At 43.9% G+C, this 23,111-nt stretch overlaps 2 protein-coding genes across 3 annotated transcripts in view; one reads left to right on the forward strand and one right to left on the reverse strand.

Annotated features, from left to right (window-relative positions):
- PDCD10 (programmed cell death 10) overlaps nt 1-21,859 on the reverse strand; it is a 186,512-nt gene extending 164,653 nt beyond the window's left edge. Inside the window, exon 1 of one of the 2 annotated variants that reach the window (XM_078665863.1) lies at nt 21,544-21,859. The gene's annotated coding sequence lies outside the window, so the exon portion shown is untranslated. Of the gene's footprint in view, nt 1-21,425 lie in introns of both variants that reach the window. The other variant, XM_078665864.1, reaches the window with a different exon arrangement.
- Nucleotides 21,860-21,929: 70 nt separating this feature from the next.
- The window catches only part of SERPINI1 (serpin family I member 1), a 162,834-nt gene continuing 161,652 nt past the window's right edge, over nt 21,930-23,111 (forward strand). Inside the window, exon 1 of the mRNA XM_078665861.1 lies at nt 21,930-21,985. The gene's annotated coding sequence lies outside the window, so the exon portion shown is untranslated. The remainder of the gene's footprint in view (nt 21,986-23,111) is intronic.

Below are 23,111 nucleotides of genomic sequence, written 5' to 3' on the forward strand. Positions count from 1 at the left end.
CTACAAGAACTTTGGTAACAGTTTGATGCACTGCAACTTAGCCCATCACAGACACAAACCTCAAAGGGTGCTACGAGTCATCAGCAGCTTGCGGTGTGACAACTGGAATGTTGTTGCCCTCACTCGGAGAGTGTCCAAATGACTGGGCTGACAACAGCTTGTTCACCCTGCATCATTTTCATCAATGCTTTTCTCTCACCTTCTACTATTTGTTCTGTCAGTCCTTTTACAGTCCTGAAATTCAGTTCACAGCCTGTGCCACATCCCGCGCTGTGGTTTGCGTCCTTGCCTGGTGGTGCCATCTTTGCCACCTTTACATTTTTTGGTCACATCTTAGGCTCCAGACAACTCCGTAAAGAACATAAAGGTTGTGTCAACCATTATGTTCAACTTGGAAAAAAGAAACAAGGCTTTGCTTAAATTGCATGGAGACTATGTAATTGAGAAAGAAGAGCACAGTATGATGTTCTATTTTAAAGGGACCATTCAACTGTCAACGACTGAATATGGGTAAACAGGAATTAGATCCATGAGACCTCAACTGTGGATCAAGATCCCTGGTTACCGGCTCTGGTTAAATTACCATTCTCACTAGTCTTAAAAAATGGAATAGTCAAGTCAAACATTTACACAGTTCAACTTTAGTGCTTTCAGCAGCACCAACCAAATTTCGAGGTAAAACGTCGGATGCCTTTTGGCGACTTGCAATTCATCTCTTGAATATGATCATTATACGGTGAAAAAGAAAATGCTAACATTGGGCTATTAAACCCCACTACTGCTTAGTTTCTTATTCACAAATGTCCTCTCCAAAAAACAGGGAGCCTCAGATTAACAAGGTGATCAAGGATTTTAACAAGTAGCAATATTTATTTTCTCTGTGGAGAGAGTAAAGTTTAAGATTACGTGTGGCTTTTGAATTTCATCCCCACATGTAGAAACATACTTGCTATATTTCTCTGTACTTCACTCTCTTATGCCAATAACCTTTAGTAGGAGTCCATGGGGCAAGATAGGTGTTATCAGAGGGTGATAGAGGACATAGAGTGGGGGAAATGCAGACTAACAAGAACATCTTTACCTTCATAAGAAATACTATTTAAGTACATACATTTAATTGTCTAGCCATTTACTTATGGGCTTTTCCTCTTGCATTACAATTTAACTGTAGAGCCTCCAAATGTTCATAATTTCATTTTACGTAATAATGGGTTAATACTTTTTAGGATAGGTTAAGGGTAAGAGATAAGGGTGAAAAGTGAAGAGTTTGGGGTTAATGGTGAAGGCTTTAGGGATGAAGAATTAATGACTAAAGGGTTTAGCGGGGAAGGGTTGAGTGGAGAGGTGTTTGAGGATTAGAGCTGGGCTTATGGAGAATGGTTTGGGGTAAAGGGACTTGTGGTAAAGATAGCATTAAAAAATAAAAAATGAAGGTATAAACAACTTGTTAAAAAATGATAAGATAAACGTCACAAGGTAAATGAACAAACAACGAGATGGTGGCGCAGTAAAAACTACTTACCCACAGAACACAGAGAAAATAGTAAACAATGAAAAAGCTGCGTTGAGATGGTAGAAAAACAAACAGCAGGCAAGGAAATATATGAATCCCACTGCAAGAGAAATCCGAAGAACACACTGAAATATGTTGCTTAGTTCAGTTCACATTCATGTAGTTTTCCACTGGTTGCAATTGAAAACTGGCACCTAGAATTAAATATGCTGCTACAACAGTACATCTTGAAAAAGCACAGAGTACTTCATGAAACGTGTGATAGTTAATGGAAATCCATGACTAAATACCAGCAGGGAACTAATGAACAAGTTATTTCCCTTCGGTATCGCTTTTTCTGGTGGATACAGTATCTGCCTGTGGCTTCCTCACCTTATGAATATCCCCAGCACTAGCATTCTAAGGAAATTTTTCCCAGCTCTCCACCCTGACGAGGCCATCATAGCGTCATGGCTCCGCACGCGGCGCTGCATGACTTCACCGGAGCCATAAGAAGACCACGTCGGCATCATGACGTCAGTTCCACCCATTTTTTTCGTGTCACCGAGGCAAAACGGGCGGACCGACCATAGAGACCATGTATACATAGTACACAGAATTCACTCAAATACACTCAGTGTATAATGAAATAAGAAAGCTTACATATTAAACAAGCTAACCATAAACAAATAGAGATAATAAAGTCATGAGTACACAAAAAATACATCAAACAACAAATACCTCATCTTTAAGGTATAAAAGGGTGGACAACGGGGAGTCAGTGAGGAATCCACAGGTAGATACTGTATCCACCAGAAAGAGCATTACAGAAGGTAAGTAACTTGTTCTTCTGATGGATACATCTGCCTGTGGATTCCTCACCTTTTGAATAGAATCCCACAGCAGTACAAACCACTGGAGGAGGGTGTCCACCCTTCTACACCAAAGTCTTGTGAAACAGCGCGTGAAATGGCTGTTCCTCCTCACCAAGGAATCTAAGCAGTAATGCTTTGCGAAAGTGTGGAGAGAGGCCCTAGTTACGGCTTTACATATGTCCAACACAGAAACACTTCTAGACAAGGCAGAAGAAGATGATTTAGCTCTGGTGGAAGGAGCTCAATGCCTACAGGAGGCTCCTTACCAGCCAGAGAGTAGCATATCTTGATACACAAGATGACCCATTTGGATAAAGTGCGCTTGTGCACTGCCTTGTTTTTCATACGACCAGCATATCCAACAAAGAGCTGGTCATCTAGACGGAAATCCTTTGTTCTGTCCAAATAGAAGCTAATTGCCCTCTTTGGATCCAAACGATGAAGCCTCTCCTCCTCTTTGGATGAGTGGGGGTGGGGGGGACAGGGGGGAGGATAAAAAGTAGGGAGGGAAATGGACTGGCCTAGATGGAAGGGATTTACCACCTTAGGTAGAAAAGCAGCCCTGTTCCTGAGTATCATCCTTACAGCATGTATGGTCAGAAAAGGAGGCTTTGAACTCAAATCCTGAAGCTCACTCACCCTCCTAGCCAAAGTGATATCCACCAGAAAGACAGTTTTAAATGTCAACAGCCTCAAAGGACAACTATGCATAGTACGAACGTAGAACCCATTAAAAAAGTTACCAGATTCAAATCCCACTGGGGCATAATAAAAGGAGTGGGAAGAAACATGTTTGTCAGCCCCTTAATAAACCTTAAGGCTATTGGAGACTTAAATAGAGAAGGCTGATCAGGCAAATAAAGAAATGCCAACAAAGGCGACAAATATCCTTTAACAGTGGCCACAGCACAACCCTGCTGAGCCACATGACGTGAAAAACAAAGAACATCAGAAAGAAGAGCTTTTAAGGGATCAATTGATTTCTCTCCGCACCATTTAACAAATTTAGACCACCTGTAAGAATAGATAGACTTGGTAGAGTGTCACTGGCCGATAGTATAACATCCACCACGTCAGGCGGGAGAGAAAAAGAATTCAGGTTGCCCCGTTTAATCTCCAGGCATGAAGGTGCAAGCTCTGGAGGTGGGGGGTGTAGAACCTGCCCCTCCATCTGAGAGAGGAGGTCTGCCCTGAGAGGGAGACGGAGCGGAGGGTGCGGCGAGAGGTGAAGAAGGTCCGTGTACCACACCCTTCTGGGCCAATCCGGGGCGACCAATCTAACTTGGGCCTGGTCTTGGCAAATCTTCCTCAGAACCCGAGGAATCAAGGTATGGGAGGATACACGTAAAGGAGTTGCGAGCTCCAACCCAACTGAAACGCGTCCCCCAACGCTCCCTGCCTTGGAAACTGGTGACTGCAGAACTACAGGCAGTGCGCGTTAGAGAGTGGCAAGTAGGTCCACCCGAGGAGCTCCCCACATCTGGAAGATGTGTCAAACTACCTCCGGATGAAGCCTCCACTTGTGGTTAGCAGAGAACTGCCGACTGAGACTGTCCGCACGCTCAACACCCCAGCCAGATGATTCGCCATCAGACAAATCCGATGGTCCGGAGCCCAGGACCAGAGCTGCAACGCCTCTCTGCAGAGACGGTACAACCCTACTCCTCCCTGCTTGTTGACGTACCAGATCGCGGCAGTGTTGTCCTTCAGGACCTGAACCGACTGACCGCGAAGAGAAGGGAGAAAGGCCTTGAGTGCCAAACTTACCGCCCGCAATTCCAGAAGGTTGATGTGAAACAACCTTTCCTCTGGAGACCAAAGACCCTTGCTCTCCAGATCCCACAGATGAGCACCCCACCTTAGGGTAGAGGCATCCGTTATCACTGTTGCAACCGGTGGAGGAAGATGAAAGGGTTTTCCTTGAGATAGATTGCCCTCCACACTCCACCAAGACAGGTCCGCTGCAGCTTCTCTGGAGATCCTGACTGACTCCCTGAGAGTTCTGTTGTGCTGATACCACTGCCTGCGGAGGCACCACTGGAGCGCCCTCATCTGCCAGCGTGCATGGTTGACCAACAGGATGCAGGAAGCGAACAGACCGAGCAGGCGAAGGACCTTCAGAACTGGAACAACCGCTCCATTGTAAAACAGACGAATCATTTCTTGAATTTCGAGAATCCTTTGTGGAGGTGGGAAAGCTCGACACACAGTGGCATCCAGTATTGCCCCAATGAACAGGTTGCACTGTGAGGGCACCAGATGAGACTTGGGTACATTTATCGAAAAACCCAATTTGTACAACAGCTGGGATGTTACCTGCAGATGATGACACCATCTCTGGAGACTGCCTTCAAAAGCCAGTCGTCCAGGTAGGGGAAAACCAGGATCCCAAACCTCCGGAGATGATCAGCCATCACTGCCATCACCTTGGTGAAGACTCGAGGTGCAGTAGTAAGACCAAACGGAAGGACCGCAAACTGGTAATGTTGCGAACCAACCGTAAAATGGAGATACTTCCTATGCGACTTCAGGATTGGAATATGAAAATACGCGTCCTGTAAGTCGATGGACACCATCCAGTCCTCTTGTTGCAGCGCCTGAAGAACCAGCGCTAGGCTGAGCATCTTGAACCTCTACTGTTTGAGAAACAGATTCAAGATTCTGAGATGCAGTATGGGTCATAATCTGCCATTCTTTTTGGGAATCAGGAAATACCGGGAGAAGCACCCCTGACACCTCTCCTGCACCAGAACCACCTCTATCGCACCTTTCTGTAAAAGGGTCAGAACCTCCTTCTGAAGGAGAATCAAATGATCCTCGTGCAAAACCCATGGCAAGGAGGAGGGATTTCCCTGAAGGGAAGGGCGTACCCATTCTCTACAAGATCTAAAAGCCAAAGGTCCGAAGTGATTAATCTCCAATCTTGGAGAAAATGGGTAAGCCGACCTCCCACGGGATCCACATGATCCAGGATGGCGGATCTAGGGCTGCTTTCCTGCATTACCAGGAGGAGTTGGGGATGTAGAGGAGGAGGAGGAAGTGGGCTGCCGTCCAGCTACACGAAGGCGAACTCTGCCTTTACCCCTGTAGGATTTATACAAAGGGTTCTGTTGTTGCTGTTGCTGTTGCTGCCGTGGCTGACTGGAACGAAAGGAAGATTTCCCCAAACCACAGTATCTTCTGAAACAATAGCCTCTTGCCTGAGACTGTAATCCTAAGGGTTTCGCTGTGGCCCTACTGTTCTTAAATCTCTGCAAAGCAGAGTCAGCCTTTTCCCCAAAAAGCTTAGAGCCGTCAAAGGGCAGATCCAAAAGAGAAGCTTGCACACCCGGTGAAAACCCAGAAGAAAACAACCATGCATGTCTCCTAGTAGCAACAGATGAACCCATTACTCTTGCCACTGAATCTGCAGTGTCCAAGCCCGACTGGATAACTTTGGCGAGCCGCAGCCTGAGAGTCCGCCAAAACTTCACTTAAATTACCCCAGTCTTCCTCGGATAATTTAGGAAGCATCTGCCTGGCAGAGTCCATAAGGGGGTGAATGTATCTACCCAATAAACAGGTTGCATTGGTGGATTTCAAAGCCATACTAACTGACGAAAAGACATTCTTCTCGGACTGCTCAAGCTGCTTTGAACCTCTGTCAGCAGGAGCTTGAGGAAATGAGCCCACAGACTGCTTCGAACATGAAGGTTGCACCACCAAACTCTGAGGTGAAGGATGAGAAGAAAGAAACTGTGTCTCCTGGGGCAGGCCTAAACCTCCTAGAGACAGATCTAGAAACTGCAGGAGCAGAAAGAGGATTGCGCCAAACCTTAAGTATCGGTTCCGTCAAGGAATCATTCAAGGGGAAGAGAGGCTCAACCACAGAGGACGGAGAATGAAGCACCTCTGTAAGAAGATTAGGCTTATATTCAGCCATAGGGAGCTGTAAATCTAAATGTTCAGCTGCCTTCTTGTTAACAACATGATAAGGCGCGTCATCCTTTGAAGGAGAAGCTTTCTGTGATGCAAAATCCCATTCCGGAGAAGCATCCAGTCTACTAGCCTCAGACTAGTCTTCAAACAAGTCCTCAGACTCATAAATGTCACCTTCCTCCTTGTCACCAGCCTGGTATTGCTAGTCTTCAATCAACCTCTCCGCTTCTCTCCTAGAGCGCATCTTCGGCCACGGCGTCAGTGGCGCCATTCGCGGCGTTGACGGCTCTGGTAGCAGCGTCGAAAGCGGATCCCCAAAAGCAACCTGCGAACGAATCAGTGAAGAAGGAATACCAGATGACTGCCCATAAGGCGTCGACATCCTCGGCGCCGGAATCTGCCATGACTGCGCCATCGGCATGAAAGGGGGCCTGAGGATAATGTTGAGGCACACCCAAATTAAAAACCAATGGACCCATGGGACCAGAAGGTGCACCAGATGGGCATGAGGGTCTGGCAAATATGCCATACTTCACGTTAAAAAAATGTGGTGGATCTATACCCGGAGCTGGGAACGAAGGCTACTGAGCTAGTTCGACTTACGTACAAGGAACCTTCTGAGTCGGAACCATTTGGGTCACAGGTGGAGCCACTGGAGCAGCAGGCGTCTCATCATCAACCGGATTCGATGTACCATCAGGAGCCAGAGAGTCTCCCGATGCCGGAGACTGTGCTGGAGTACCCACATAAGGAGAACGATCTGGAGTCACCTGCGGAGACTCAGGTGGTGAAGGTGAGACAAAGTCCTTAACGTGACGCCGAGGAGCCGGAGACGGCGACCTCGAAGCTTCGATGAATGGCATAGAGAACCAGGTCTCTTCTTAAACTTCTCTTCGAGCCATGCGAAGTTGACGACCTCGATCTCTTGCGACCCCTTTTCTCCTTTCTTACTTTAGACATATAAAGTTTGGCTTCTCTTTCCTTCAAAGCTTTCAGGTTCATTTTCCTGCAGGAAGAACATCCCTAGATGTTGTGATCTGATGATAAGCAAAGACAGTCATCATGCGGGTCAGTGAACGACATATGACCTCCTCATTCATATCAGGGCTTGAAACCCGACTTCCACTGATCAGACATGGCAAAATCAGAAACAACAAAACACAGTATCAGGTAGAAAGATAGGAGAATCCCAGTAAATCCGTTAGCGTCAATAGCGCGACGTGGTCTTCTGGCTCCGGTGACGTCATGCGGAGCCGCGTGTGGAGCCGTGATGCTATGACGACTGTCGGCGCGGAGAGCGGGGGGGAAATTTCCACGGAATGCTGGCGCAGGGGATATTAATAAGGTGAGGAATCACAAGGTGAGGAATCACAAGGTGAGGAATCACAAGGTGAGGAATCACAAAAATGAGGAATCACAAGGTGAATGTATCCATCAGAACAATGCATTTCTAAGTATTCTTTGCAATGCCATGTTCTATTGTGATATTTATATGTATCATGTTGCCAGTCCCTGAGTACTAGTAAAGCGTCCCACAACTAATCTAGGAATTGGAAATCTCACAATAAGCTTCAAAGGCCAGCCATACACATTAATTATTCTCATCTCGATACTACTGTTCCTCCTTCGTCAGCCATTACTCAGTACAAAAATTAAATGACAATCACTACTTGGTCAATAAAATGCAACTTCAAAAATAGTATAAACCTCAAAAGCATCCTCTCCAATAACCAACGTATAGATATCTTCAGCTAGCACTCCTTTGAACATCTGATCAACGTATCTCTTCAGCATTTTCATTGCATGTTAGCCATACATTCAAACAATGACAATGATGATTCAAAGCAACCTCCGACCTCCCATCAAATTACTTTCCAGGTTCATGTACATCATTCAAAGTATCAACTACCCTTCAGGGGCACCTTCCCCATTACCCCCGATAAAAAAAATACAAATAAAAAAATATATACAGCTACATCACCCACCTATGATTCATGGACAAAATGTGAATAGGAACCCTGGCCTCCAACCACAAAAATCACACTAGCACCTTCTTCAAACACACCTGCCCACATAGTGGCACCAAAATAGCAGGAATCCAAAAGGTTAACAGAGTCCCTTAACATAATATATAAAGAAGACCTGTCTACAGCTCCAACACGTCTTGGCTCCATTCAACAACAAGGCCAACCTGACCCTCTACAACACCAACCTACCACCCAGGCATCTCAACATCTTCTTGAAATGGTTCCCCTCCTTCTCAGTTAGTGATCTCAATTAGCCCAGATGGAGCCATTTGATAGCACACACTCTCTCTTTCTGACCTGAAGGTTCTTCCAAGGCAGTTACATGCTGCTTTTTTGAATATTTGCTTTTTTAATGTGCTAGTACAATTAATTTTCTAAATTGTCACGGATTCCCAGACTAGGCATTACAGACCCAGAGGGGTCTGCAAACCAGCAGATTAGTGCTGGCTTAAAAGGCTGATCTTGAAGCACAGACCCTTTAAAACAATGGGTACAATAACCTGGGAAAAAATTGACGTTTAATCGAAAGGCCACAAAAAAAAAAAAAAAAAAAAGGGAAATAAAATATGAACTCTGCTCAAAAATACGTTCAGGGAACGGTCAAGTTTAGATGTGAAAAACACATTTTGCAAGGTACGGTGAAGCAGCAGCTAGGCTTACCACATAACTTGAGCTCCAGTCTACATAGGAGGAATGTTAACTTTATTTTTTTTATTAATGGAGCATTATTAATATATCTGCTGCCTAACCCAACACCAGGTGGGAAACAAATGCATTAGTCTACAGGGAAACAACTGATATTAACACGTTTTGTGTAGCAGTTCCTAAAGGTCGGCTGCCATTTTCACACATTCTAAATAACAAGGGTTTCTACTGACCAATTTAATCAGACTCAATTTTATGACTTTGGCAGGATTGAAGATATTTGTGCTTGTGACCTGCAGATCATGAGTTTATCTAATTGAGCCATCCAGTGGGCTTATAGAAAAACCTCAAATGAATCTTCCCCAAGATGACATGGGTGGCGTGGCATGCTAAAAGAAAATATTTTGACCAGAAAGTGAATGTCTCAAAACATATTGATTTCTAAAAATGCAAAGATCACATCCCAACACCAAGCTGGGTAGAGGATGTGCGAGTTGTGGCTGCAATTTTGGTTAACCTGCCACTAAATCAGGAGTGCTTTCACATATTGTCTTAAAAACTAAGGATCAGTATGCATAGAGTCACTCACTGTGGGAGCCTTGCACGTAGGGAATCTCATCCGTCATTTGTTTGCCAAGTGTACCTCAATAAATTGGTGGGGTTATGTTTTTGCGGCCTAATGTGGTTGAGTTGACTGTGCCATATGGACTAAAGCTACCTCCTCTCTGATCAAGCCCACAAACTATTGAGTTCCCATTTAGTTTTCCCCTTTTGGAATAGTACACAAAATTGTTTTTTTTTTTTATCCAAATGTCGCCCAGAAGAATTCCCAGTGGACGAGATGGATGCAGGCTAGAGTAACAATCACATTTGCACAGAAAAGTAATGGATTTCAACAATTAACCCAGAAGCAGTATGGAATTGCAGTGTTATACTGGTCCAGATATTTATATCGCAGCTACAGATCAGAAGGATCAGAAAAAAGGGTCTCATCTACGTAAAGCTCTGGTTTCATTTTAATGTAAAATTCGGTTTCAAAATCTAGAGTGGTCTGAAGTGGAACATTCAATTCATCATAAAATATGCGCTTCCATAACCAGTTCACTCTCTACGTACCCCGCGCAAAATTACTTTTTAATTGAAGTTGTGAGACCACCAGTCACAGAAGAAGGGTTGGATGGCATCTCAGCCTGAAAAGTGCAGGCATGTCCGCATCTCCATGAGAAAAGCGAAGAAAAGGGTGTGCTGTGCTTCAGTGTATGACGAACAGAGGAGGAAGTGCCAGTTAGTCACCAAGAGACGACTCAGAGGGTGTGCCATTACATCAGGAGCACAACAGATAGGCCACTGTCTCATTATCAGGAATGTGCGTGTGTGTGTATATATATATATATATATATATATATATATATATATATATACACACACATACATACATATATATATATATATACACATACATACATATATATATATATATACACATACATACATATACACATACATACACACATATATATACATATACACACACACACACACACACACACACATATATGCATACATATACCTACATACATACACTTCTGGAATGAATTTTTGAAACTGCTCTTTTTTCCTTCTTACAGTGTTAATTCATTGAATTTGCTTTCATCATATGAACAAAATTACTCAAGGCATGTCTTTGCCGCCACCTCTAATTTTGCCTCAAAACACAGTCATTCAAAGCTCTTTACAGAAACCTTCATTTTGTCTCTCTTGCTGTTCTACAGTGCCTCAAACACTGTCCCTTCCATCCGGGTTCCTGGACAGAGTTAAACCCTCATGCAAGTCAAAACTTAACCAACCGACCTGACGCCTCCCTTCTTTTCAATTAGACTTACTCCTTTTTCTCTTCCTTCTGAGATTGCGATTAATTTCATCTCCAAAATGGAATAACTATGATATCCATTTCTGGATTAGAGATTGACTAATCTCTATTGAGGTAAACTAATATGTTTGGCTCATAGGGAAGGCAAAATAGAGTATGCTTGAAGGATGCAAGTGATAACACGAGCACTCTTTCTTTTCTCACAGCTTTGTTTTGGTTCCAGGTCCTGAAGAGAACCCCCTCACAATGAGTATAGGGGTTCAAAACGTGTAGACCTTGTTACTGACCAAACAAGTGTATATGCAAATCTTTTATCAGTTTACCCAGTTTTTGTAAATCGTAGGTTTAATATAAAACCATTAGCAACTGACTAATTCAGTTGGGTCACACTGAATATTACACTTTTTGGTTTTCACCTTCCTGTGTGGAGTCAAAAAGGAAAAAAAATCCAAAACAATTGTCAAAAATTGTTCAACATCACAGTTACTGTTTATGTTTGATTATAATTTTGTGTTTGTTATTACTCTTAACTGCGAGTGGAACCCGAAATCACAAATTGTTTTTTGATCCTCATTCAAATGGTGTCTGAATTACACGTGCAGACTATGAATGAATTGGTTATCATGTTTGCTCTTTAGAACGTTGTGGCCCATGAACATATGAAATGGATTAATCTGTCACAGGAGCATTTACTAAAAAACTATGCTATACTTTTCTTTTTCAAACCTTTTTCTAAAAAGGATTAAATAAATCAACTCTTTTCTAATCACATTGAGTGTCACATGTGGTTGAAGTAAGTAATTTGTAGAATTTAGCATCAGTATTGGCACGCTGGTTGTTGGTAGTTTATACTTTCAACTATGGAAGCATCACAAAGCAAATAGTGGTATGATTCAAAAGATAAGTCAACAGTTTATGGAATAAAACATATTTTATCTCCTATTTTATTGATCGATCTTCAGAATTATACCACTACTTGCCTTGTTGCGTTTCGTATTGACAAGCAAGATTCATATGTGGTTTATTAGGAAACTCCTTTTGTGTTCAAACTGCTTTCAACTATGTCTTGAGATTAGAGTAAGTCAAAACCATTAGAGGCATTTTCTTTGGAGGAGTTTCTATACATGTTCAAATATGTTTGCCTGCTAGGAAGCATCTGTAATACTCGACTAAAATTATACGTTGCGGTTAATGTATTTCTAAATTCTATTTTTTCACTACAAGCATATGGCGGCCAATTTTAGGCGGGTACTTTTTAGTTTTTTTTATGGTCTATGCTTGTACCATACATTTTACAATTAACCATTTTAGCAGACTGAAAAGGCCCGGCTTTAACGTTAAAATATTTGTGAACAATGCAGAGGAAAACAACCTGTAGATCTTTATCTTGAACAAATAATGTACTTAATTATACAAGTCAATTGTGGATCGGTAATCGAGTGCTGCTGCTAAAAGCTTGTAATTCCTTGGTACGTAGCTCACTGAATGAAGGCCACTAAAACATCTAATTATACAATTTAACCAGATAGACAGCAGTTCCATGCAACTGTTGATTACAGACTCAGCCCTGCCAAATAAGGTACTATATCCACTATTGAAACATTCTTTGTTACATTAAAAGCAAGTAAAACCAGTTCCAACGTACAGCTGCTCTTTTCCACGTGTAGGTGGGTAAAAGATGCTTCTCAAGTACTACACTTATTGTTCATTTACAGAACAAAAAAAGTCATGTGAGATTAGCATTTTTCTGATACAATAAAGACTTGCTGGATAAGTTCTGCAAATTCACAATTTTTTTATTGCTATGGATTTTACTGAATTAGTAAATGCGAGTGCTACCTATCGGAAAGTTAGAGTGCCACATTTTTAGCTAACATTCTGTGAGTTTATATCTAAAGGCCTCCCACAAAATACAACCAGGTCTGATTAACCCACTGCAGGAATCTGTGTTTGGCACAAAGATCATGGGGTCCACCCAGACTCATCATTTGGAGGTTGACAAAACAAATACAATTAGTTTAGTTGTAAAAACCCATCTTGGTGAAAGCGACACGTACAAAAGGACCTTAAACCTCTGAAATAGAATCAGTGATGAACTAGAAGATTTACTTGGTGTTACCTGATATGTAGCTTAGCGGCAAACTTATATGATTCTGACATAGAAGAGATAGGTCCCTTAAATCTCCTTGTGACGCGTCTGTACACCCAACATCTTGATGGATGATTGTTTGTAGCCACTCTTCCTGGACCCCTAATTCTTTAGTTAAAGGCATAGTTTTTACCAATATTTAACAATCAAATGTACCATCAGCACAGTTTTATGCTGTACTATTGAATGTGCACTCATTACTAAAACACGACATGCAAGTTTTTGACCTTTTAATTGAAGATTAACTGGATGTTTTGTTTTTTACTGAAACATGGCTTACAGAGTTGGCCAATTGGACTATAGCTACCGCTATCCCTTCTGGTTATAAGATGGTTAGGAAAGATCATGAACAGGGTCGAGGAGGTGGGGTGGCAATAATTCATAAAAGCAAGTTTGAATGCATTCCCATCCCCCTTGAAGAATTAGTAGCTGTGGAAGCACTGGGATTCAGTCTGACTTTATACCCACAGCAGTCCATTGTGGGTGCTCTCATTTATAGACCTCCTGGTCATGCTGGTCCATTTCTGAGATCATTGGTTACTACGCTAGCCTCCTGGGCTCTCAGGTATGCTCACTTGTTAGCCCTAGGGGATTTCAATCTCCATATCGATAAACCCTCAGACTGAAGTCTCCCTACTCTTAGACACCATGTCACTCTTAGATACTATGTCATCCCTTGGTCTTGAGCAACAGATACAATGTCTAGCTCACCAAGTTGGCCACACACTAGATCAGGGCCTGTTTCTCTGGTGTGGTCTGACCACTATTTAATTCAGTTTAATTGATGAAATCGTTAAATGTTCCTCTTACCACTGAGAAAACGCGTGTTCAGTCTTGTGCTCAGCATAAAACTCACCCAACTGATTTGATCTGCTTGCTAGAAGCTAATACTTAGTTTTTATCTGGCTCACTAGAATCAGGTGCTATGTGCCTGGATTCGAAGTACTATCAATAAGCTAGCCCCGATTTCCGCATGCCTTTCACACAAGACTAAACTGACAACCCCTTGGTTTAATAAAGACCTTAGATTAGGCAAAAACAATGTACACATCTTGAAAGGAAAAAAACGCAAAACTACAGTTTAGAGGACAAAATTGCTTAAAACTTGCCCTATAGAACTATTATTTAAATGTTCGTTTAGCCCAAAAAGATTTCTTTGAGACCCGGATGGCCGAAGCTAAAAACAAATCCAAAGAGATCTTTAAAATTGTAAAAACCTTTAGGAGTCCCGAGGCCGCCTCTAGAAATCTCTGACCTTCAGCCGAATGGTGTGACTCGCTTGCATTGTTTTTTCATGACAACATTTCCATCATTCAGGCAAATCCACTCGATGTGCAATCAATAGGAACCCTCTCCTGAGGGCCTCAACATCAGCGGTCTCCAACCTTTTCTGTATTGACATACTTGAAACGCATGGAGAGCTACTTGCTGCTCAATTTAAATTCTTTTATATGTAAAATAATTCAACCAAGCAAAAGCCCTCTAATTTAATAAGCTGGCCTGCACGCAGGTGAGCTACTCAGAGGTAGGTGGAGAGCTACAGTAACTCACTAGGGACTAGTTGGGGACCCCTGCTCTACATCCATTGCGGGGATGCCAACCCTTAACAATTTCCATCCTCTGTCTCTAGAGAACTCATTGACTGCCACCAAGAGTCGGAAGTTGGATATCCTTCCGACACGTCTTCCCTCGATACTGGCTAAAGCAGCCCAGGCTATTACCCAGATTGTAAATAGTGTTAAACAATTCTTTGTTATCAGACATGATTTCGGCACATTGGAAAAGTGCAAAAATTCAACCACTAATTAAACAAGCATTTCCAATGTATTGTATTGTATTGCGACTTATATAGCGCACGTATCACCCGAAGGTATCAAGGCGCTTGCTTAGGGAACCCGTCCTGGTATTCCCCTGTGAGATACCCCGGCAGGGTATCCACAAGGTGAAAGCCAGGCATCCCGCCACGAGGGGCCGTAGTGGAGATTAAGCAAGCTATTGCCCAGAGTCGCAGAGTGTGACCCCATGAGTCGAGTAGGCACCAGAGCGAGAATTGTCGAGTCCGTGGAATTTTTGAGCCCGAGACCCGCCGAGGCGGGGAATCGAACCCTGGTCCACGGCCGATCTCAGCTTCCAGGTCTGCCGCCTCTAACCACTGAGCCACGCTGCTCCACAATGCAACAGGTCTCGCATTTACGCGAGTTTGAGCTATTGTCATTGTAAATGACAATGCCTTTAATTTATGTTTTGGTTTTTAAAACAAATAAAAGGTATTGTCATTTACAATGCCAATAGCTTAAACTCATGTAAATGCGAGACCTATTACATTGCAAATGCTTGTTTTCGTTTTCACTTTCCCGCAAGAGTTCTCGCTCACCAGGCCTTTCCGCCCTCTTTTATCCACCTACCCTCCCTTTCTACCTCATTCACATCTTCTCGCGTTCAAAGTCTGTCGCCTCCATCTCTTCCATTCTACTTTCCGCAGCCCATGCCACCCTTCTTACTCCCCATCCCGGGTCAGAGTGGAGACAGGAGAAGCGGGAGGGGGAGGTGAAAGGAATGGGACCTCTGAAAAATAAAGTAGGTCACTTTAGCGTGTAAGATGCCCCAGGGGCCGCAGTGGTGATTAAATGCTGGAGCGACTTTCTGTAAACATTGCTTATTTTCAAACCAGGTTTTACCCAGGTGTGGCAGTTAGCTGGAAATGGTGGGTTACATTGATGGGAGCTAAGTTTGACCTCATGGTCACTCGTTCAAATCCCAGCAGGTCTGTTCAGCCTTTTCTCCTTCAGGGGTTTATACAGCGAGTACCATTGAGAAGTGTTATTTGAGCGTCCACATGGTCTTCTGAGGGGACATGTTCTTTAGAAATTAACATGCTATGTTCTTTGTAAAGAGGGGGCGGTTTCTGACAAACTTGTGTCAGAGATAATTAAAGTTGTTCATTGGCAACATATGGGAACAGGAAGCTCGTATAATGTACTGATCGCTCTGTTACTCTGTTTCAAAATAACTGTTCTAAAAAACATAAAAACAGCCAACACAATCTTAGTTAGGCCTTCAAACATGAACCCTGTGTTACATAACATATCAATAAAAAGCATGTAAGTGAAACACTGCCAGGGGCACTATTGCAGCCTTAAACTGCCCTGAAATAAACACCGCAGCCAGAGAGGCCACAATTCCAAAACCAAGTCAAATAACACTTTAAGAGTGCAATAAACCTGCTTAACGCATGGATCCGCCACAATTTGGATAACGACCCCTGGGACTTCCGCCAGTCCCATAACTGCCTTGCTCCCAGCAGTGACAGCACTTAATAAAGAGCGCCTCCCAGATATGCAAAGACCTGGGGATGGGTATCACAGGGTCCCTGGCTTCTGATGCCGCCTCCTGCATGGAGGGTTCCAACCTGCACCTCAGCATTTTACCCACACACTAGTCTAACAGCACCCAACAGGTATACAAAGTATTTGAGGGAGCAGGGCACCTTGATGCCTAGGGCACCTCTTGCACTGCAGCACTTTACCTGCTTAGGAGTCTATGTCCACCTTCCGGATATATACACCTGATGCATAGGGGGTGCTTTTCCTAACTTCCACGTCACCTGCTTGGCAGTTAAGGCCACCTTCCATATATACAAAGTCCTGGGGGTTGGTAGCATCTAGATGCCCAGGGCCCTCTGCACCGCAGGTTTCCCTCATGTGCATCTGCACTTTACCAGCAACCGTGCGCCAGCGCCTGTCCTGGCTCAGTCCACAATTCCGCGGCCGGGCAGCCGCTACCAGAGCTGCCCACCAGCCTCCTCCTTGACACAAAAGTGACAGGATCCTTATTGCAGACAGTCCGGCCTTGTGCTTCAGAAGGTGCCTTATCGGCACGATTTCAAGCATGGCTTGAATAAGAAGCACTGACTCATCATAGGAGAGCTGCCGCTTGTGGTTATTCAGTCCCAGCTGTTTGTGCGTCCGCACAAAAAACACACCTCCCAATACTTTATAACAAAATGCACACCCACTCCGTTCCCTCACGGCTGATGCCCTACACATTCTTTAAATGCACACCGCGACCAGTTAGGCTTTAACTGCCATGTTCAAAACTGCAACCATCAGGGGGCAGCTGCTGCACTAATGCAGACACATACATTTTGACACCCTTTTCGAAAATTTCTTGATTCGGTGATTGCGATATAAATTAATGTGCTAAGAAGCCTCTGCTGCTGAGTGCCGTAACTGGCGCCTATTTCCACTACTGCATTGTGTACGCAAGTTTATATTCTGCAGTCATAAGTTCTGGAGGAACGCTCTTCAGTCAACAGCCCAGTGCCCCAGAAGTGCTTATGTCAATTCCAGTCACACGAGGCACATGCCGGAGCTGTTCGTGCCCAGATCCCCATACTGTGCTCTACCGCTCCGGCAGACAGCCGAGGTGTGCTCGCGCCGGCCGCTACTGCACCCAGACATGCACCCAGGCTGTGCGCCCATCCACGAAGGTGCGTCGCCCTAACACTTCAGGTGCCCGGAGCGCTGTGTCCCTGCCCGCAGCTTTGGCCTCCCAACAACAACCTGTCCTCCTCTCTGAGCTCCCACGAAAGCAGGCATAGCAACATTGCTGGCCACCCCGGGCAGTAATTCTCCAGAATCGGATTACAAGAAACTCATTGGCCATTAGTGCCATTTTCCTTTGTTTTCACGTCCTTGTGTTCAATAATAAGCCAATTAAAAAAAATGCTAAAGTTTTGTTGTTCAGGAATTACTTTTGTGTGCCTACTTTCGTTTATTCGTACCTGAACAACAAAACTTTAGCATTTTCAGTTAAAGGTAATCTGCAAAACCATGGCAATAAGATCTACGCATTTTCCAATTGAACATTTCCTTTCTTGAAAGGATGAGTATTATGCAGGGCACGATTCCTAAAACAAGCGCTCGCCAGGCATCCGCTGTTTATTTTTGCATCACGCTTTCACTTTAAAGTGAAAGCGAGATGCAAAAATAAACACGCGGCGCCTGCTCTCCTTTTTTGTCCAGCCCAATCAGAGAGCCGGACTGGCGCATGCAAAGCAGCGTGACGAAGCTTCTGATAAGAAACTTTGTCATGACAGCCGTAATGCAGGCAATCCAGTCCGGATGGGCCAGGCAAAAAAGTGAAAAGGAGGCACTCTAGAAACCTTATTTCTAATGGAAGCTCACCGTTTAACATAAAGGGTGACGCAAGCCAATGGGAATAAGGAGTGGGCTTCAAGCCCTTTTCACAAAGTACTCATCTGCAATAAATCTCGCGAGGCGAGCAGCGCATGCGCTGCCACATGAGACCTAAAAAACGCCACTGCAGATCCCAAATTACAGATCCATCTCCCTTCTCTCTCAAAAGGGCTTGTAAGATGTCAACTCGCAAATTTCACAATTTTTGGGGGGGAACAATCTCCTGCACCCTAATCAGTCAGACTTGAGACCTCACTTCAGGACCGGGACAGCTCTACCAGAAGTTGCGGAATACGTAAAGGGCGCCCTAGATATAGGAGGTAAAGTTGGACTTGTTGGCGGCCTTCAATATTATCCCTCATCAAGGACTCTTTGACCACATCCAAGCAATTGGGATTAAGGACTCAGCCCTGATGTGGCGTACTTCCTTTTTGGATGAAAGAAGTCAAGAGGTTTTGAGGTCTCCTTTTTCTTCTAAAGCTTCTGAATTGATGGCTGGAGTGCCGCAGGGCTCAGCATTCAACCCTACATTGTTCAATGCTTAATAAATAATAAATAAATAAATAATAAATCCACATTTGTAAAGCGCACAATCACCCGTAAGGGTCTCTAGGTGCTAGGGGCCGTGGGGAAGATTAAGCAAGCTATTGCCCAGAGTCACATGGTGCTGAGTTAATCTGCCGCCGGTGCCCAAACAGTGATCCCCAGATTCCGGGGTCAGTCGCCCTAGCCGCGGCGCCACACCACTTCCCTTCTTACCATACACCCTTAACGGAGTTAGCCGAGTCTCTAGAAGTAAAGGTAATCTCCTATGCTGATGACACCCAGCTTCTTTTCTTCTGTGGGAAAAGAGATGAGTTTGCTGGAAAGGCTGTTAAAAATTGCCTAAGTGTTTCATTGGTTGACCATTAACCAATCAAAATGTAATACGTTTAAGACAGATATTGTGGTCTTTGGTCCATCTTCGCCAGATCTATGTAGTTCCTTTTGGGCAAAGGATGCCACCTTCCTGATCAACAGAATTCTGTAAAGAACTTAGGCATTAAGTTTGGTAGTGTCCTCTCCTTTCAACCACAGACCCAGGTTCTTGCTTCAGGTGGCTACGGATGTTGAAAACCTTCCTACCCTACTGTCAGAGGCTTCCAAGAGAATGGTAATCCAAGCAATAATAACCTTCAAACTCGACTACGGGAATGCTCTTTACCTGGGTCTCCCCGAGTATCTCCTAGGTAGAATTAAGGTGGTGCAGAATTCAAAAGCCTGAATGCTACTCAATCTCCCCATGACAACACATATGTCTTCATTTGAATGCTCTCCACTGGCTTCCCACAAAAAAGGATTCTGTTTAAATCCATGGTCCTTGTTCACAAAGCTTTGAAGGCTCTGGCGGCGGGTATCTTTGAGAGAGGACTCAGGACTACGTCCCTTTTAGAACTTTACGTTCCTCCTCTGACCGTTTGGCTAGAGTTTCCAAAATGTGTCACTTTAGGACAGATGGCAGATCTTTTTCTTATCTTGGGCAGGTCACATGGAATAAACTACCTGTGGAGCTACGTACCACAATTAATCTCCCCATTTTTTTAAAGAAAATAAATTGCTTGCACAACAATCTTCCTAAGACGATCATTGCTGGTGCTGTTAGTCCTAAATTTAGTGCAAAAACACTCTTCCAGTAGCTGTGTGCTGTATGAATCTCATTAGCATAACATAAGGATACATATACCGTAACATGACTGAGATGGGGTCTTTAAACTGGGGGCAGGCCCCTTAGGGGCTTCTCAAGTTACCCCAATTGGGGGCACCAAGCTCTGACCAAAAGAAACATTATGCCAATAACAGCGCTTGGTCTCAAACTGGAAATAAAATGGGGAGCAGTAAGCCACTCTGTAATAGGCCATCACTAACATGTTTTGTCATTTATATCCTGGCTGAGAGGTGGTGTCAAAAGGGAAGGGACTCCAAATATTCTTCAAACCCCCCATACAGAATAATTACACTGTGGATACTCTTTCATACAGTAACAAAACTTAACTGCAATGTTTAAATAAGTCTAGAAATATTTAAACATTGTCAGTTTAACAGAATCATTTTTGTAGGGAGGGTCCGATGGAAAAAAAATTCAAGGGGGGGGCATTAAAAAGTTTGAAGGCCCGGCATAGAGGGCATGGTTATTGGTTTTGCCTTCTGGCGGATGTGCAATCTTCCATTCACTACTAAAGTGTACTAAAACAAATGAACGGTTTCCGAAAAATTCCATTATGTACTTAGGAAACGCACTTTGCATCTATATCGTTGATGTTCTACTTATTATCTTAAACACACTCCCTGCCTGGTTTTGCTCAGCTTCACCCCCACCCCATACACATATTATGCATATCTCTCGTTCCCAGGTCAATGGCACAAGGTAATTAATGTACGACTAGTGCTTCTCAACTAGGTTTCTTTCCTTTGTATTCTAGAACGCTGTACACATACATTTGAAATGACACAACCGTAACTAACTGGGTACATCTTAAAAGGTGGAATGCGCAGGGACGGAGAAAACATAAGAGACATACATAGGTTGATTCTCTCCTCACAGAAACTTCGACTGGAGTTTCTGAGGCTGTGCGAATGAAAAGAGTAGGTAGTGATGGCATGGGTGAAGATTGGGTAGCTATTCCAAGAGTGACGTCTTCGAGGCAGTAGGGACAAGACCAGTGGCACGCAGTAGTGTTGCGTTTCATTTTGCATTTAAATCTGTAACATGTATTGTTAAGAGACGGGACGTTATCGTGGAGTTGTACTGCTGGTGTTTTCATTTCGTTATAAATCATCTGGTTTAATTCTGTATTGCGGAGTGTACTTTACAAGTAGTTTAGGGCAAACTGCTACGAGGTAGCGCGAACAGCACAGATACTTTGGCCAGAAGATAGGAAGGCTATGCCGGAACTGATTATGACAGGAGAAACTTTAGACAGTGATGTGTGTCAGTGGTATAGGGGGGATTAAGGGTTTATGGGGCCGTGTAAGTTTACTGCATACTACATAACTGGCTGCGTGCAGTGGGGAGGGTGCATTGTGTCGATGCTTTGGGGCAAGGTGGATGTGCTAAAAACATGGCAGTCTGTGGCAAACAGGACTGTGCCAAGAGTGAAAGAAGCAGCAACGCCGGGGAGACCGAGAGTCTTTGGGGGATGCGTATGGGTTTAGGATTGGACTCTACAAGCAAAGACCGAAGACTGTTGTGATTCAGGCTTCACTCCAGTCACCTGCAGTTCCAGGGTCGCTACGACAGGGGGGGACGTCATAACCCCCCCGACACCCCCAGGAGAGTCGGATTCGGGTCGTGTTATTGACACCTGTGCCCCGCCGCTCACACCCGCTCACCTGCAGCGCCTAGGAGGGCCGCTCTCCCGGGGTAGGGCCTCTCCGGTGTTGATCGCTGGCGCCGGAAGTTCGTTACAGGAAGTGTTCACAGTTCAAAGAAAAAACAGGCGACAAGGCGTTTCCCGGAATGAGAGCCGAGACCGGCGTAGTCACCTTCCGACCGGAGGAGCGGCCGACGCCGGGCCGCGAGGAACTATGGGTGTGATAGTGTCTCTGTTGAGACAAGATGCCCTAGGCCGGAACCCGTAAAGAAAAGCAAAACTACGTCTCCCAGAGATATTAACAACAGTGCACTACGGGGTCAAAAGGCGGGCCCAGTGCTATATGGTAGCCAATCAGCCAATCAGGACACCCGTCTGTCTGAGTGCATGAATAGAGAGCACTGGCCTCGGAGACAAGAACATAGAAAGTAGACTTTCGCGAGGTCTTCCTGGAGTGCCAGGTAATAGTCATATTCTTATGGGATTAAAATCCAAATGTATCTTGACTAGCGACATTAGATGTCGTCGTTTTACCGAGGTATCCTGAAATCGGTCAGCAAAGTCGGTATTCCGTGTTTGTAAATACACGGTCCATATCCTAGTATCCCGATGTTTTCAACTTCTGTTGTATATCAATTGCTGTCGTCCGCTGCACCATTTATTTATGGCATTGCATATTAAAATATCTATTCCAAGATGGCCGCCAGATATAATAGAGATTGTGTGGCTCTGTCCCCGCTGTCTCATTCCCTACAGTCCTTGTACTCTCAAAACACCGTACTTTCTACCTATCAGCCCGACGAATTCAATGATAGGTGGTGAATTTAGACTGTTTCTCCCAACGAAGATTCTCCAAAACATGTATTTTTTTTTTTATCTTAAACCACACGGCGTCTCTTACCTTATTCAGAACTGCAGAAAGTCGTAATGACAATTTTGCGTAGCTTTATCTAAGGATTAGGTTTCTGACTCGGGGTACTGTTTTTTTTCAGTTTAATAAGGTTTTTATTTTGTTTAAGAAAAATAGTACAGCAAAATATAACAGCATGACATAGAACAGAACCAATATGAGATAATCATGAAAGAAAAGTGGAGATGAAAAAAGGTTCAGATAAAATATGAAATGGAAGAAAATAGTAGAGAGAAAGAAAGATAAGAAAAGAAAAGAGAAAAAGAGGCAGAGAGAGAAAAAGGAGGGAAAGGTTAGGGAGGGGGATAAGAGGATAAGAAGGTAGAGAAAGGAAGCCAGGTAAGATCAGATTTGATTTTTAAGGCGACAGAAGAAGAAGAAGCAATTGCAATTCTGTGCTCATCACATACAAAGTTCCACCATGTATGCACAGACAATTTAGAGTTATCCTTCCAGCAAGACAAAATTACTTTGAAAGCAGTTGCAATGAGAAGGTCAAACAATTTAGCGTTATACGAATGTAAGTCCAAAGCATCTGATAGGGAACCTAAAAAAATATGCAACGATGAAAATGGTTCAGAGAAATGAAAAATACGCATACAATATTTCCAAACTGCGTTCCAAAAAGTAAGAACTGATGGGCAATCAAATAAGAGGTGTTTGAGAGTGCCTGAGTG

Source organism: Lissotriton helveticus, chromosome 11, assembly GCF_964261635.1.
Source record: "Lissotriton helveticus chromosome 11, aLisHel1.1, whole genome shotgun sequence".
Taxonomy (NCBI): Eukaryota; Metazoa; Chordata; class Amphibia; order Caudata; family Salamandridae; genus Lissotriton; species Lissotriton helveticus.